This window comes from Aquarana catesbeiana, linkage group LG07 (genome assembly GCF_042186555.1).
Source record: "Aquarana catesbeiana isolate 2022-GZ linkage group LG07, ASM4218655v1, whole genome shotgun sequence".
NCBI lineage: Eukaryota > Metazoa > Chordata > Amphibia > Anura > Ranidae > Aquarana > Aquarana catesbeiana.
The window spans coordinates 94691705-94705031 of record NC_133330.1 but is presented as its reverse complement, the minus strand read 5'-3'; the positions used below and the strand labels follow the sequence as shown (position 1 = coordinate 94705031).

General features: G+C 48.7%; 1 protein-coding gene across 2 annotated transcripts in view; it reads right to left on the bottom strand.

Moving 5' to 3' along the window:
• Positions 1-2817, bottom strand: part of EIF3D (eukaryotic translation initiation factor 3 subunit D) — a 44869-nt gene extending 42052 nt beyond the window's left edge. The window contains exon 1 of one of the 2 annotated variants that reach the window (XM_073592502.1): positions 2661-2817. The gene's annotated coding sequence lies outside the window, so the exon portion shown is untranslated. The remainder of the gene's footprint in view (positions 1-2660) is intronic. The other variant, XM_073592503.1, reaches the window with a different exon arrangement.
• Positions 2818-13327: the final 10510 nt, after the last annotated feature.

Below are 13327 nucleotides of genomic sequence, written 5' to 3'. Positions count from 1 at the left end.
AAAATATTGCAACAACCGCTATTTTATTCCCTAGGGTCTCTGCTAAAAAAAATATATAATGTTTGGGGGTTCTAAGTGATTTTCTAGCAGAAAATACAGGATTTTTACTTGTAAGCAACAAGTGTCAGAAAAGATTTAGTCTTTAAATGGTTAAACTGAGAACTTCTACACACAGCACTTAGTTCATTCAAAAGTGTAAACATTGTATCAATTCAGGTTCTTTTTATCAGATTATATCTGCCTTTTTTAATCAGCACAATTGGCCGATGCCGATTAAGAAAAAAACCCCGACCTCTACAGGAAACAGCGCGGCGCCGGGGAAAGGCAATAAACCCGCCTACTCCCATGGGAGGAGAGACAGGAAGTGCCACAATAAAGTACAATATAAAAGGTAATTACAGCGATAAAAAAATGTTTGCGTGCGGCATTTGAACATCTATGCAATTAACTGAAGGGGGTAAGATTAAGTTAAAAATTTGAGTGGAACCCCGCTTTAAGGTGAAAAACCTCTAGACTTTAAAACTCCTGTAACAGAAAACTAAAACGCAGCCACCATGGCAAGCTGCAATACAATAAAAGTTTGCTATTGGGTTTAATACTGCTCCAAAGCAACACTAGACACCTAAATAATCATCAACTCAATGCAAATCTGAGAAAAAAAAAAAAAAGTATATATATATATATATATATATATATATATATATATATATATATATATATATATACACACACACACACACATCCATAGCAATTATTTAATGAGCATAAAAATGCACATCCATTTTGTGAGCATTTTCATACACGTTCATGTGTGAGCTGGCCTTACAAGTGATCAACGGCACAGTCTCTGGGTTTGTGCCAAACTTCCAGCTAAGAGCGAAATCTGCACGTCTTTGAAAGTCTCTGCCCCCATCTGAAGCATCTTCATCAGGGCTACACGTCCCATGATACCAAGCACCACTGAGCCTGCGAACCCCATCCAGTCCACTCTGCACAAACAGGAGTGCGCGCATACAGGGGTCACCACAGGACCATGCTGGTGACAAAATGTCAAATCTGGCAGAATGAGCAACCCGCGTCACTTCCGTATTCTTTAAATCATCATGAATTGCAGATTTTCACAAATTGCTGTTTGGACACAACACCGGCAACGGAATAGAGTCTGGTGCATGATATTGTGAGCAGAGATTGTTCCTCTGCTCCAAAACCAACCAAGAAAATGGCTGCCTCCAAGGCGGCGGCAACAGCTTTGTCCTCGTTAGCCGCTGTGCTGTGAAAACAGCAAAATCTTCTTTTACCGGACTGTATTTGGTAGCTGGTGTTGTGTCCAAACACCAATTCGTCCAAATCGGCAATTACTGATGGTTTAAAGAAAGCGGAAGCGACGTGGAGTTGCCCATTTTGTCAGGACACCACCTGTGCAGGAGGAGAGCAAAAGGACAAGCAGCACATAATATAAAGCTGGATATAGAATATCACATTTACCTGCAGTGATGTCTTTCACCCCTAAAGTGCACGCTTCCTATACAGATAATAACGATGAGCAGATAAAGTCATGGTCACCTGGACACAACTCAGCCAATCCAATCACTAGTTCTGTCCCTAGAAAGGAGTGAGGCGCCTACACCGTATAGACCAGACTGTCCCTCACACACTGCGGGCTCCCCTTCCCCCCCCCCCCCCACACACACACACCACAAATCCCCATCCCCCTCACACACACACACACACACACACCACAAATCCCCATCCCCCTCACACACCACAAATCCCCATCCCCCTCACACACCCCTCTCCCCCACAGAGGGCTCCCCCTCTCCCGATTCCCCCACAGAGGGCTCCCCCTCTCCCGATTCCCCCACAGAGGGATCCCCCTCTCCCGATTCCCCCACAGAGGGATCCCCCTCTCCCGATTCCCCCACAGAGGGATCCCCCTCTCCCGATTCCCCCACAGAGGGATCCCCCTCTCCCGATTCCCCCACAGAGGGATCCCCCTCTCCCGATTCCCCCACAGAGGGATCCCCCTCTCCCGATTCCCCCACAGAGGGATCCCCCTCTCCCGATTCCCCCACAGAGGGATCCCCCTCTCCCCCTTCCCACACAGAGGGATCCCCCTCTCCCCCTTCCCACACAGAAGGTTCCCCTTCCCACACAGAGGAATCCCTCTCTCCCGATTCCCACACAGAGGAATCCCTCTCTCCCGATTCCCACACAGAGGAATCCCTCTCTCCCGATTCCCACACAGAGGAATCCCCCTCTCCCGATTCCCACACAGAGGAATCCCCTTCCCACACACACATCGCACCTCTTTCCCCTCACACACGCGGCGGGAACCTCTTTCCCCTCATACGCAGCGGGACACCAACTCTTCCCTCACACGCAGCGGGGCCCCTCCTCTTTCTTCACACGCAGCGGGCGCTCCCCCCCCCCCGGGCTCTCCCCCACCCCCCACACACACACAGCGGGCTCGCCTTTCCCCCCTTATACCTCCACCCCAAATCTCACATCTGTTACTTCCGAGGAACATGGCCGCTTTCAGCGCCTGTGAGGAGGCCTAGGCCCCCGTCATCCCTATTACACCTCAGAACACACACATCACACTAATAACCAGTCAGAGCCCTGCACCGGCCTCTCCCACCATTCCCTGCCGCCGCCTTTACCTATTCTGGCCGTCCTTTCCCCCGGATGGCTGTAGATTCTTGCTAGGCCGGTCGCCGATACCGGCGCTTTACACATGAAGACCCAAGAGGCCGCTCTACGTCAGCAGACGTGCCAGTACTGTGGCAAAATTGCCAAACGTGCCAGGAGTGTCGTGAGAAAGTGTTACGCTCGACGTTACGTACCAACTATAGACTGCGTATCTCTATGCTAGAGCGGCCTAAGGGAACCATCGAGTTTGAGGATCGTATGGAGGAAGAGGAGGAGCTGTTGTGATGTCAGCTAAGCGTTCTATGGAAAGAGATCAAGTACAATGTATTTCATGGAATGAGCCTGCACAGGACGTGAACATGGATTGTGGCAGTGTAAAAGAGACAGGGAGATCTGCAATAGAGAATAAAGAACTAGGAGGCCCCATTTACATTGGTGTGTTCCAGGATGCAGGCAGAAATGCATGAAAGGGTGTTCTGTACTTGCAATACCATTATTTGTTAATGCTGCTGCCAGTGTTGCCAACCCCACAAGTGAAATTTACTGGCAGGACGGCAAAATTATAGAGCCAATTTATTACTGGCAAAAATCATGACATTTACTGACACTGCAAAAAAGTACCTAAAATGGCTGTTTTCAGTGCTAAACTGTGCAAATATCAATATTTAAACTATAAACACGCAGATTAGCAATGTGTTTAGGTTAAACAAAAGTCAAAAACGTATTTCTCTATTTACATGGTACAGGAGGGGCTCAGAGGCTGTGTTGACATGGTGCAGGAGGGGGTCAGAGGCCGTGTGGACATGGTACAGGAGGGGGTCAGAGGCTGTGTGGACATGGTACAGGAGGGGGTCAGAGGCCGTGTGGACATGGTACAGGAGGGGGTCAGAGGCTGTACGGACATGGCACAGGAGGGGGGCAGAGGCTGTGTGGACATGGTACAGGAGGGGGTCAGAGGCTGTACGGACATGGCACAGGAGGGGGTCAGAGGCTGTGTTGACATGGCACAGGAGGGGGTCAGAGGCTGTGTTGACATGGTACAGGAGGGGGTCAGAGGCTGTGTTGACATGGTACAGGAGGGGGTCAGAGGCTGTGTTGACATGGTACAGGAGGGGGTCAGAGGCTGTGTTGACATGGTACAGGAGGGGGTCAGAGGCTGTGTTGACATGGTACAGGAGGGGGTCAGAGGCTGTACGGACATGGTATAGGAGGGGGTCAGAGGCTGTACGGACATGGTATAGGAGGGGGTCAGAGGCTGTGTTGACATGGTACAGGAGGGGGTCAGAGGCTGTGTTGACATGGTACAGGAGGGGGTCAGGGGCTGTACGGACATGGTACAGGAGGGGGTCAGTGGCTGTGTGGACATGGTACAGGAGGGGGGCAGAGGCTGTGTGGACATGGTACAGGAGGGGGGCAGAGGCTGTGTGGACATGGTACAGGAGGGGGTCAGAGGCTGTGTTGACATGGTACAGGAGGGGGTCAGAGGCTGTGTGGACATGGTACAGGAGGGGGTCAGAGGCTGTGTTGACATGGTACAGGAGGGGGTCAGTGGCTGTGTGGACATGGTACAGGAGGGGGGCAGAGGCTGTGTGGACATGGTACAGGAGGGGGTCAGAGGTTGTGTGGACATGGTACAGGAGGGGGTCAGTGGCTGTGTGGACATGGTACAGGAGGGGGTCAGAGGCTGTACGGACATGGTACAGGAGGGGGTCAGAGGCTGTGTTGACATGGTACAGGAGGGGGGCAGAGGCTGTGTGGACATGGTACAGGAGGGGGTCAGAGGCTGTGTTGACATGGTACAGGAGGGGGTCAGAGGCTGTGTTGACATGGTACAGGAGGGGGTCAGAGGCTGTGTGGACATGGTACAGGAGGGGGGCAGAGGCTGTGTGGACATGGTACAGGAGGGGGGCAGAGGCTGTACGGACATGGTACAGGAGGGGGTCAGAGGCTGCGCGGACATGGTACAGGAGGGGGTCAGAGGTTGTGTGGACATGGTATAGTAGGGGGTCAGAGGCTGTACGGACATGGTACAGTAGGGGGTCAGAGGCTGTACGGACATGGTACAGGAGGGGGCCAGAGGCTGTACGGACATGGTACAGGAGGGGGTCAGAGGCTGTGTGGACATGGTACAGGAGGGGGTCAGAGGCTGTGTGGACATGGCAGAGTAGAGGGTCAGAGGCTGTACGGACATGGTACAGGAGGGGGTCAGAGGCTGCACGGACATGGTACATGGGGGGTCAGAGGCCGCGGATATGGTACAGGAGGGGGTCAGAGGCCATGTGGACATGGTACAGGAGGGGGTCAGAGGCTGCGCAGACATGGTACATGGGGGGTCAGAGGCTGTACGGACATGGTACAGGAGGGGGTCAGAGGCTGTGCGGACATGGTGCATAGGGGGTCAGAGGCCGCGGATATGGTACAGGAGGGGGTCAGAGGCCGTGTGGACATGGTACAGTATGGGGTCAGAGGCTGTATGGACATGGTACAGGGGGGTCAGAGGCCGTGGATATGGTACAGGAGGGGGTCAGAGTCTGTGTGGACATGGTACAGTAGGAGGTCAGAGGATATACGGACATGGTACAGGAGGGTTCAGAGGCTACGTGGACATGGTACAGGAGGGGGTCAGAGGTTGTGTGGACATGGTACAAGAGGGGGTCAGAGGTTGTGTGGACATGGTACAGGAGGGGGTCAGAGGATGCGCGGACATGGTACAGGACGGGGTCAGAGGCTGCGCGGACACTGTACAGGTGGCCAGAGGCTGTGCGGACATTGTAGTGCCCTCACCCCCTCACAGTAGGTTCCTCCTCTGTCCCCCTTTATATTACCTTTCCACATCAGTGTCCTCCTCTGCCCCCTTCACTCCCTACAGTAGTGTCCTCCTTTGCCCCCTTTATATTACCCCCTAACATGAGTATCCTCACTACTCCTCCCAGGAGTTGCGAAAGTATGAATGTGGCCTTATTGTAAATGGCATGCCAAATGCAGCTCGGAAATGTGTGCTTTGTCGAATGACGCTCACTGCCTGAAAAGGTGCAGGAGCTTCTTTTGGCGTGTTTGTGCACAAGACAGCTCGTTCAAGTGAACCGTGAAAAAACGCATGATGTGCAGGTGGGAATGGGGCCAAATTGTTATTGGCACCCCAAACGTGACAAAACATGTGAAACTCACCGCCTGAAAATGTGCAGGAGCTTCTTTTGGTGCTTTTGTCACGCATAAGTGAATGAACTGCCCTATGCTGTTACATGAAAAACATGCAGGTGTAAATGGGGCCTGAGAATAAATATCACCATGTACTCATTAATTTTATGTTATTAAAGTGCACAACATTTTCCCTATAAAAAGACAAGAATAACAGCATAATCCTACAATTATTTGCTCTTTCCCTTTTCTTTTCAGCTACTTGATGGCAGTTTACATTCTCTATGCATATGCAGATCCCATTAATATTGAATGTTTTATATATATATATATATATATATATATATATATATATATATATATATATATATTTTATTTTACAAAAGGTTATATTTATGTGTATTTTCAATGCTCAGCTCAGCTCTAGAAACAATTAAAGCAGAAGAAAAGGCACATTTTTTTTCATTTCGGATATTGTAAGGGAGCTTTATAACTCCTGTCATTTTTTTGTCATCTGGGTCCCATTGGGAAGATTTCCTGTCCCATAGCCAAAACTGGACGTGAGAGGAAATGCTACTAAAGTGAGGGAATCCTTGGTTGTCACCAGAACTAGTGTCCCCATTGGAAAATTTCCCCTCTATTTCTACTCTGATTACAATAGAGAGGATGAACCCCTCTAATGGGGCGCACATAAAGCAATAAAAACTCGGGTGTTTTAATCCCTTTCCACTGTATCCAAAACTAAAGAAAAAAAGTTTTGCCTTTAGTTACATTTTATTTAAAAATAACAAAGTAGCTCTGGCTGCAATACTCACCACTAGAGATGGGCCGAACACCCCCCTGGTTTGAACCTGAACGGCAAACCCCATTAAAGTCTATGGGAGCCAAACAGGAAAAATCAAAAGTGCCCATTTTGAAGGCTTATATGCAAGTAATTGGCCATAAAAGGGGTATGGGGGTCTGGGCAGCCCCCTTACCCCAAAGCGCCCACCCCCCAATGTTGAGGGCATGTGGCCTGGTATGATTCAGGAGCCAGGCTGCATCCCCAGATAAGGGTCTGGTATGGAAACCTTAAACATGGGACCCCATGCTGATGTTTTCTTTTACCTTCTAACCAGGAAACCCATTGACAGCTTATGACTCATTGGTTGTTAAGGACGCTGCGGTCGGACTCCTGGCCCTGCTCCTTAACAACCAACTTATTCTGTGCCCTGATTGGGCAAAGCTTTGCCCAATCAGGGCGCAAAATGCACTGTGCAGCGCGCAGTGCATTGCAGGGCGATTGGTGGCGTGATTACCCACCAAACACCATGCAAATTCGGGTGTTGGACAAACGGGACGAACAGCCAATGTTCGGCCCAAGCATGAGCTCGCCCAACACTACTCACCACCTCTTCTGCACTGTCCCTAGCAGTAACTCCTTTCTACCATGAGGTATCTTCTGGGTTAAATGATGTGTCCTTCGGCCCAGAAGGGTGTACTCACACTGGGCACAATTGAACCGAACTGTGCCTGAGTTTGATTATATCTCCTTCCCTGGTGATCTGCACTCCTGGGCATGCTTACATCAACAGTTGTGCCAGCCAGACCACAGTAATTCTGTTTTATGTACTCAGGGATCTATGCTCGGGCATAGTTTGCACTCACACTGAAGCGAACAGTATTGAACTACAAGTAAACTGTGCCCCAGACACCTCTTTCAAGCAGTCACAGTACACTTAACTGTACCCGGTGTGGTGGAGTTGTACCCCACCAGTGTTTGGATGCAGGATTCTCAACCAGGCAGGTTGAGGGGCTCCAGTTTATTTTCTTATTTGGGAGGAAACTGGCTTTTCAGTTTCCTCATTGTTTACTAAAATCCGTTTTGGGATCTGGAGCCTGGGGATTTCTTAGAGATCCGGGTGGGAGGAAATCCCTAATCCTGGGTCCAGGTTTTGGGATTCACTGGCACTCTGATTGTTCAGGTGTGTGTGGGCCTGATAGCAGAGTCAGGACCATGATTCTGGGCTCCACCCAGAGAGACAGGAGGTCTCCAGGAGTCCAGGCTTGCAAGGGAGTATCCAGAGAGTGCAGGTGTGCACTAAAGTATCCAGAGAGTGCAGGCTATAAGGTAAAAGCCAGAGACCTGAGTCTGAGGTTGCTGACAGTAGTCAGGAGAGCTCCATGTGGGAGCCTGAGCAGTGGTGTCTGCTGCTGAAGAGAGCCAGGTGGCTTGGTATTTTTGCTTGCAATGCTGCATATGTAAGCCAGGAGGCTAAATATCCTGTTATTTAAAGCTTATGGTGAAAACCCCCTGCGAGGGGAAACTACTTTTGTTTTCATTTCTGGAACTTTGATTTTCTTTAATAAAAGTGGGCCAAAAAAAAGCCCTGAAAAGGAATCATCTGTGTGGACTGTTCTTGCTAGCGGGTGCTACACTTGAGCTAAACAACCCCCAAACCTCACACCGGGCACAGTTGGAGCACTCACACTACAGAAATAAACCCAAGGGGGGGGGGGGGAGGTGTAAATCACCTTGGTATGGTTATCTCGCTTGGTATGGTTACAGCTGCTAATGTGAGTACATCTTGAGAGGACATCCTGTGAGTGCAGAGCCTCATAAACGTTTCACCATGGTACCTTGCACTCCCATCACATACAATGATGGGGGAGTTTGTCCAGGGAGGATGACTGAGGGCAGGAGGGGAGCCCAGAGCTGAGCTTCAACCTTTGACAAATTTCCAACATTTAAATACAAAAATAGGTAGGCCACCTTTCAAGGTTCAAGAAGAAACATGTGTAGCACCCTTCCCTTCTGTTTAGACAAAATAGGCTCTTGGGTCACCAAGGAAAAAGTTGATGTAAAATAAGTACCACCCGTGATGTCAGAATTAGCATAATACATCATTGGAGTCACTGGGAGTAAAATAAGCCCATCATTCTTATCAATGGGAGCAAAATATTGGTGAAATTGAAAGTAAAATACAGGCATACCCCACTTTCCTGACAGCAAACATGGCAGCATACATATGATATAGCTTCGCCCCTATATCCAGCCACAAGACCTGTTTAGCTCTATAAAAGTCTGACTGAGAGCTACTTCCCCCCATTCTCCTTCTGGTCCTCAAAGAGCAAAACCTACAGACCATTACACTCAGAATAAGCTCTTACCTGCCGACTATGTCGGAGTCCATCTGGGTTCAAGCCTCTCCCAGCACGCAGTCCCACATCTTAGGCTGATAAACGCACCAACAAGGTGTGGAACCCCTTCTGGTGGTCTTTTGGGGTCGTTATTTAATCAGAGTCGACAATCCTCTTGTGGCATGCCTGCTTTGGAGTCCGGATCCAGCCACCTGGACTGCATAATGTCTTCTCTACTACGGAACTCTTTCCAGGTCTTTCAATTTCTATAAAACTTTTTTTCTTTTTCTTGCGCTCATGTCTCTAAGGACCCCATACACACTGTGCAGCTTTTGTTGCCTGATTTCCTGGTGCAGGGGCCTGCCTGATTGCATACAAATTGAGGCTCTTAAGGTTTGACCTCATATTGTGTGATTTTGGTAAATCTGAGGGGGAAAAAATCTACAGAAGATTGTATGATGTGTAGCCAGCTTAAAAGTGTTCTTTTTGTGTGGATTGGCGTTTGATTAGTATAGCGGTATCTCTCTCTCTCGCCTTTGCTATTCAGGCATCATCTCATTCTGAGGAACAGTCAATGACAGGTAAGTCTTGCTATTCTAGTAACGGGGATAGAAGGGGGGGAGCAATGTATTACTAGGGGGGGGGGGGGGGGGGTTGCCCGGATTTCTTTTATTTAAATTTGTTACTCTTTGCCAAAAAAAGGGCGGTATACAGTAGGGACGGAAAGTATTCAGACCCCTTAAATTTTTCACTCTTTGTTATATTGTAGCCATTTGCTAAAATCATTTAAGTTCATTTTATTTCCCTCAATGTACACACAGCACCCCATGTTGACAGAAAAACACAGAATTGTTGACATTTTTGCAGATTTATTAAAAAAGAAAAACTGAAATATCACATGGTCCTAAATATTCAGACCCTTTGCTGTGACACTCTTATATTTCACTCAGGTGCTGTCCATTTCTTCTGATCATCCTTGAGATGCTTCTACACCTTCATTTGTGTTTGATTATACTGATTGGACTTGATTAGGAAAGCCACATACCTAATATAAGGGCTATTTCACATGGGGGATCCGTATGTCCGTTTTTCATCCTTTCGTTTTCGGATGAAAAACGGACATACATGTATCCCTATGGAGCGTCGGATGTCAGCGGTGACATGTCCGCTGACATCCGACCCGCTCCGATCCGAAAAGTGTAACGGAGGAAAACCCTACTTTTCCATCCTTTTCGGATCGGATCGGATCGGGTGACGACGGACTCTACGGTCCGTCATCATCCGATCCCTCATAGGGGAGAGCGGCGCTCTGACAGGTCCGTCGCTGCACAGCGTGCAGCGACGGACCTGTCATTTTCCTGCTCAGCGGGGATAGGCGTTTGGGACGACCAGAACCTTTCCTAGAGCTGACCGTCCAGCCAAACTGAGCTATCGGGGGAGAAGAGCCTTGGTGAGAGAGGTAAAGAAGAACCCAAAGATCACTGTGGCTGAGCTCCAGAGATGCAGTCGGGAGATGGGAGAAAGTTGTAGAAAGTCAACCATCACTGCAGCCCTCCACCAGTCAGGGCTTTATGGCAGAGTGGCCCGACGGAAGCCTCTCCTCAGTGCAAGACACATGAAAGCCCGTATGGAGTTTGCTAAAAAACATTTGAAGGACTCCAAGATGGTGAGAAATAAGATTCTTTGGTCTGATGAGACCGAGATAGAACTTTTTGGCCTTAATTCTAAGTGGTATGTGCGAAGAAAACCAGGCACTGCTCATCACCTGTCCAATACAGTCCCAACAGTGAAGCATGGTGGTGGCAGCATCATGCTGTGGGGGTGTTTTTCAGCTGCAGGGACAGGACGACTGTTTGCCATTGAGGGAAAGATGAATGCGGCCAAGTACAGGGATATACTGGACGAAAACCTTCTCTAGAGTGCTCAGGACCTCAGACTGGGCCGAAGGTTTACCTTCCAACAAGACAATGACCCTAAGCACACAGCTAAAATAATGAAGGAGTGGCTTCACAACAACTCCGTGACTGTTCTTGAATGGCCCAGCCAGAGCCCTGACTTAAACCCAATTGAGCATCTCTGGAGAGACCTAAAAATGGCTGTCCACCAACGTTTACCATCTAACCTGAGAAAACTGGAGAGGATCTGCAAGGAGGAATGGCAGAGGATCCCCAAATCCAGGTGTAAAAAACTTGTTGCATCTTTCCCAAAAAGACTCATGGCTGTATTAGATCAAAAGGGTGCTTCTACTAAATACTGAGCAAAGGGTCTGAATACTTAGGACCATGTGATATTTCAGTTTTTCTTTTTTAATAAATCTGCAAAAATGTCAACAATTCTGTGTTTTTCTGTCAATATGGGGTGTTGTGTGTACATTAATAAGGAAAAAAAATGAACTTAAATGATTTTAGCAAATGGCTGCAATATAACAAAACAGTGAAAAATTTAAGGGGGTCTGAATACTTTCTATCCCCACTGTATATGTATTTTTTTTTTCGCTCTCTCGCTTCCCTTATTTCTCTGTTGCCATGCAGTCCCCCTTGCACCTTTCGGTTCTTCCGCCAGCATGAGCTTAACACCACATAACCAAGACCACCGCAATACCAGGTAAGGACCAACTTTAGGTAATTTAAAAGATGCGGAAAAAAGAGTGCGTTCTGCCCTGACGAGCGTGTCTTCCTTTCTATTACAGTCCTGGCTGCTCACACTCCCGCTCTAGGAGGTCCAGAGGCCCTCTGGATCGTCAGGATTTTTCCAGGGCAGAAAGTGACTCCTCCAGTCCTGATAGACCCCAGTACAAAGAGTGCAAATGTATGCTTAAGAGAACACACAGCTTCTCCTCCAAGGGCTCAGCGCCCGAAAGGCAAATGTTGGTCATGTGGAGATGACCCTATGCCTGGAAAGCTACTGTGCAGCAACTGCTTCAGGCAGTTTGCCAGAGACCAAGAGTATGAGAGTCAGCAGGTGTCAACCTTGCTCAAGAAAGTAGTCCCCAACTCCCTGGCAGAATTTTCCGGTCATCTGGGGTAACCAGGGACAACAGCGGATGAACAGTGTGGGCCCTGCACCAGGTCTAAACCAAGACATTCAACCCTCTCTAACTAGAGGGGTACCAGGCACTTCAGGGGTGACTCCAGCCCAGCAGATTGGGCAGGCTGATTCCCCAGACCCAGTATTACAGCCAACCTTACAGGTAGAGGGAGAAGATATCGCCTCCTCGGCAGAGGATCCTGAAGGTTTAGGCTTTGATTTTTCACTAATACCACCATTCATCAAGGCAGTAAAAGCTGCACTGGAATGGGAGGATCCGGAACCTCCTCCAAAGAAGGAGAAAACCTATTATCACACACCATACAATCTGATTTTAAATTGTGTGGCAATCGCTGCACAACATGCATTAGGTGCCTTTATCCTTTCAGGGCACCCCAAATGCAATGCGATTCTGCTGTGATTATCACGTGGAAGAACACGCCTTTAAAAACATTGTGCGAAGCTGGTCACCACTAAATAGGAGCAGGGGCTTCTTTTTGCACACGTAGGGCAGCCAAGTGAATGGGCCGCCCCATGCGAGTTGCAACATTGCGTACAATTCGCTCTTTGAAAATCGCATAGCAGGAACACATGCGTTCTACATATCATCAAATGCCTCTGAAAAGTGACCTAAGCACAGATCGCTTTTCAGTGCAATAGCAGAGCCTGCTGCAAGTGTGAACAAGCCTTTGGGTTCCATAGGAGGAACCTAAAGAAACAGGTAGCTACCCTCTTATGACAGAAATGGATGCAACTCCTTTATCTAACTCACCAACGGTGGATGCGGCAGTCACCAGACTGGCCAAGAATGTGACACTTCCGATGAAAGACTCTTCCTCCTTTCACAATATCCTTGATTGACGCATTGACATGGACTTAAGAAAGTTTTCCTTGCGGCAGGTGGTGCTTGTAAACCCGCCATTGCTTTAACATCCGTAGCAAGTGCTATGCGAGTGTGGGCGCAGAACTTGGAGTATGCGATCAAAAACCAGCTGTCAAAAGAAAAAAATCATCAAGGCTCTTGAGATAAAACTCTCGATGGACTTCACAGGTAAGGCAGCTATAGACATCATTCTATGATCCTCCAGAGCCATGCTCAGCTCAGTCACAGCCAAAAGAGCGCTGTGGTTAAAACCCTGGGCGCCTGACCCATCCTCAAAGTAGAATTGCTATAAATTGCCTTTTGATGGGAAGGCGCTGTTTGGCCAAAAAACTGGAGACTGCCATCTCCAGGGTTTCAGGAGGAAAATCAGGTCTTCTGCCCCAAGATCGAAGGTCCAGACGCCAGAGGGGGCAACCATTCAGAGGAGCACCAAACAGGTACTAGGATTTCGGAGGCTTTCGTGCATCCAAGGACTTCTGAAGGCAATGGAGGGGTACACAGTCAACCTTC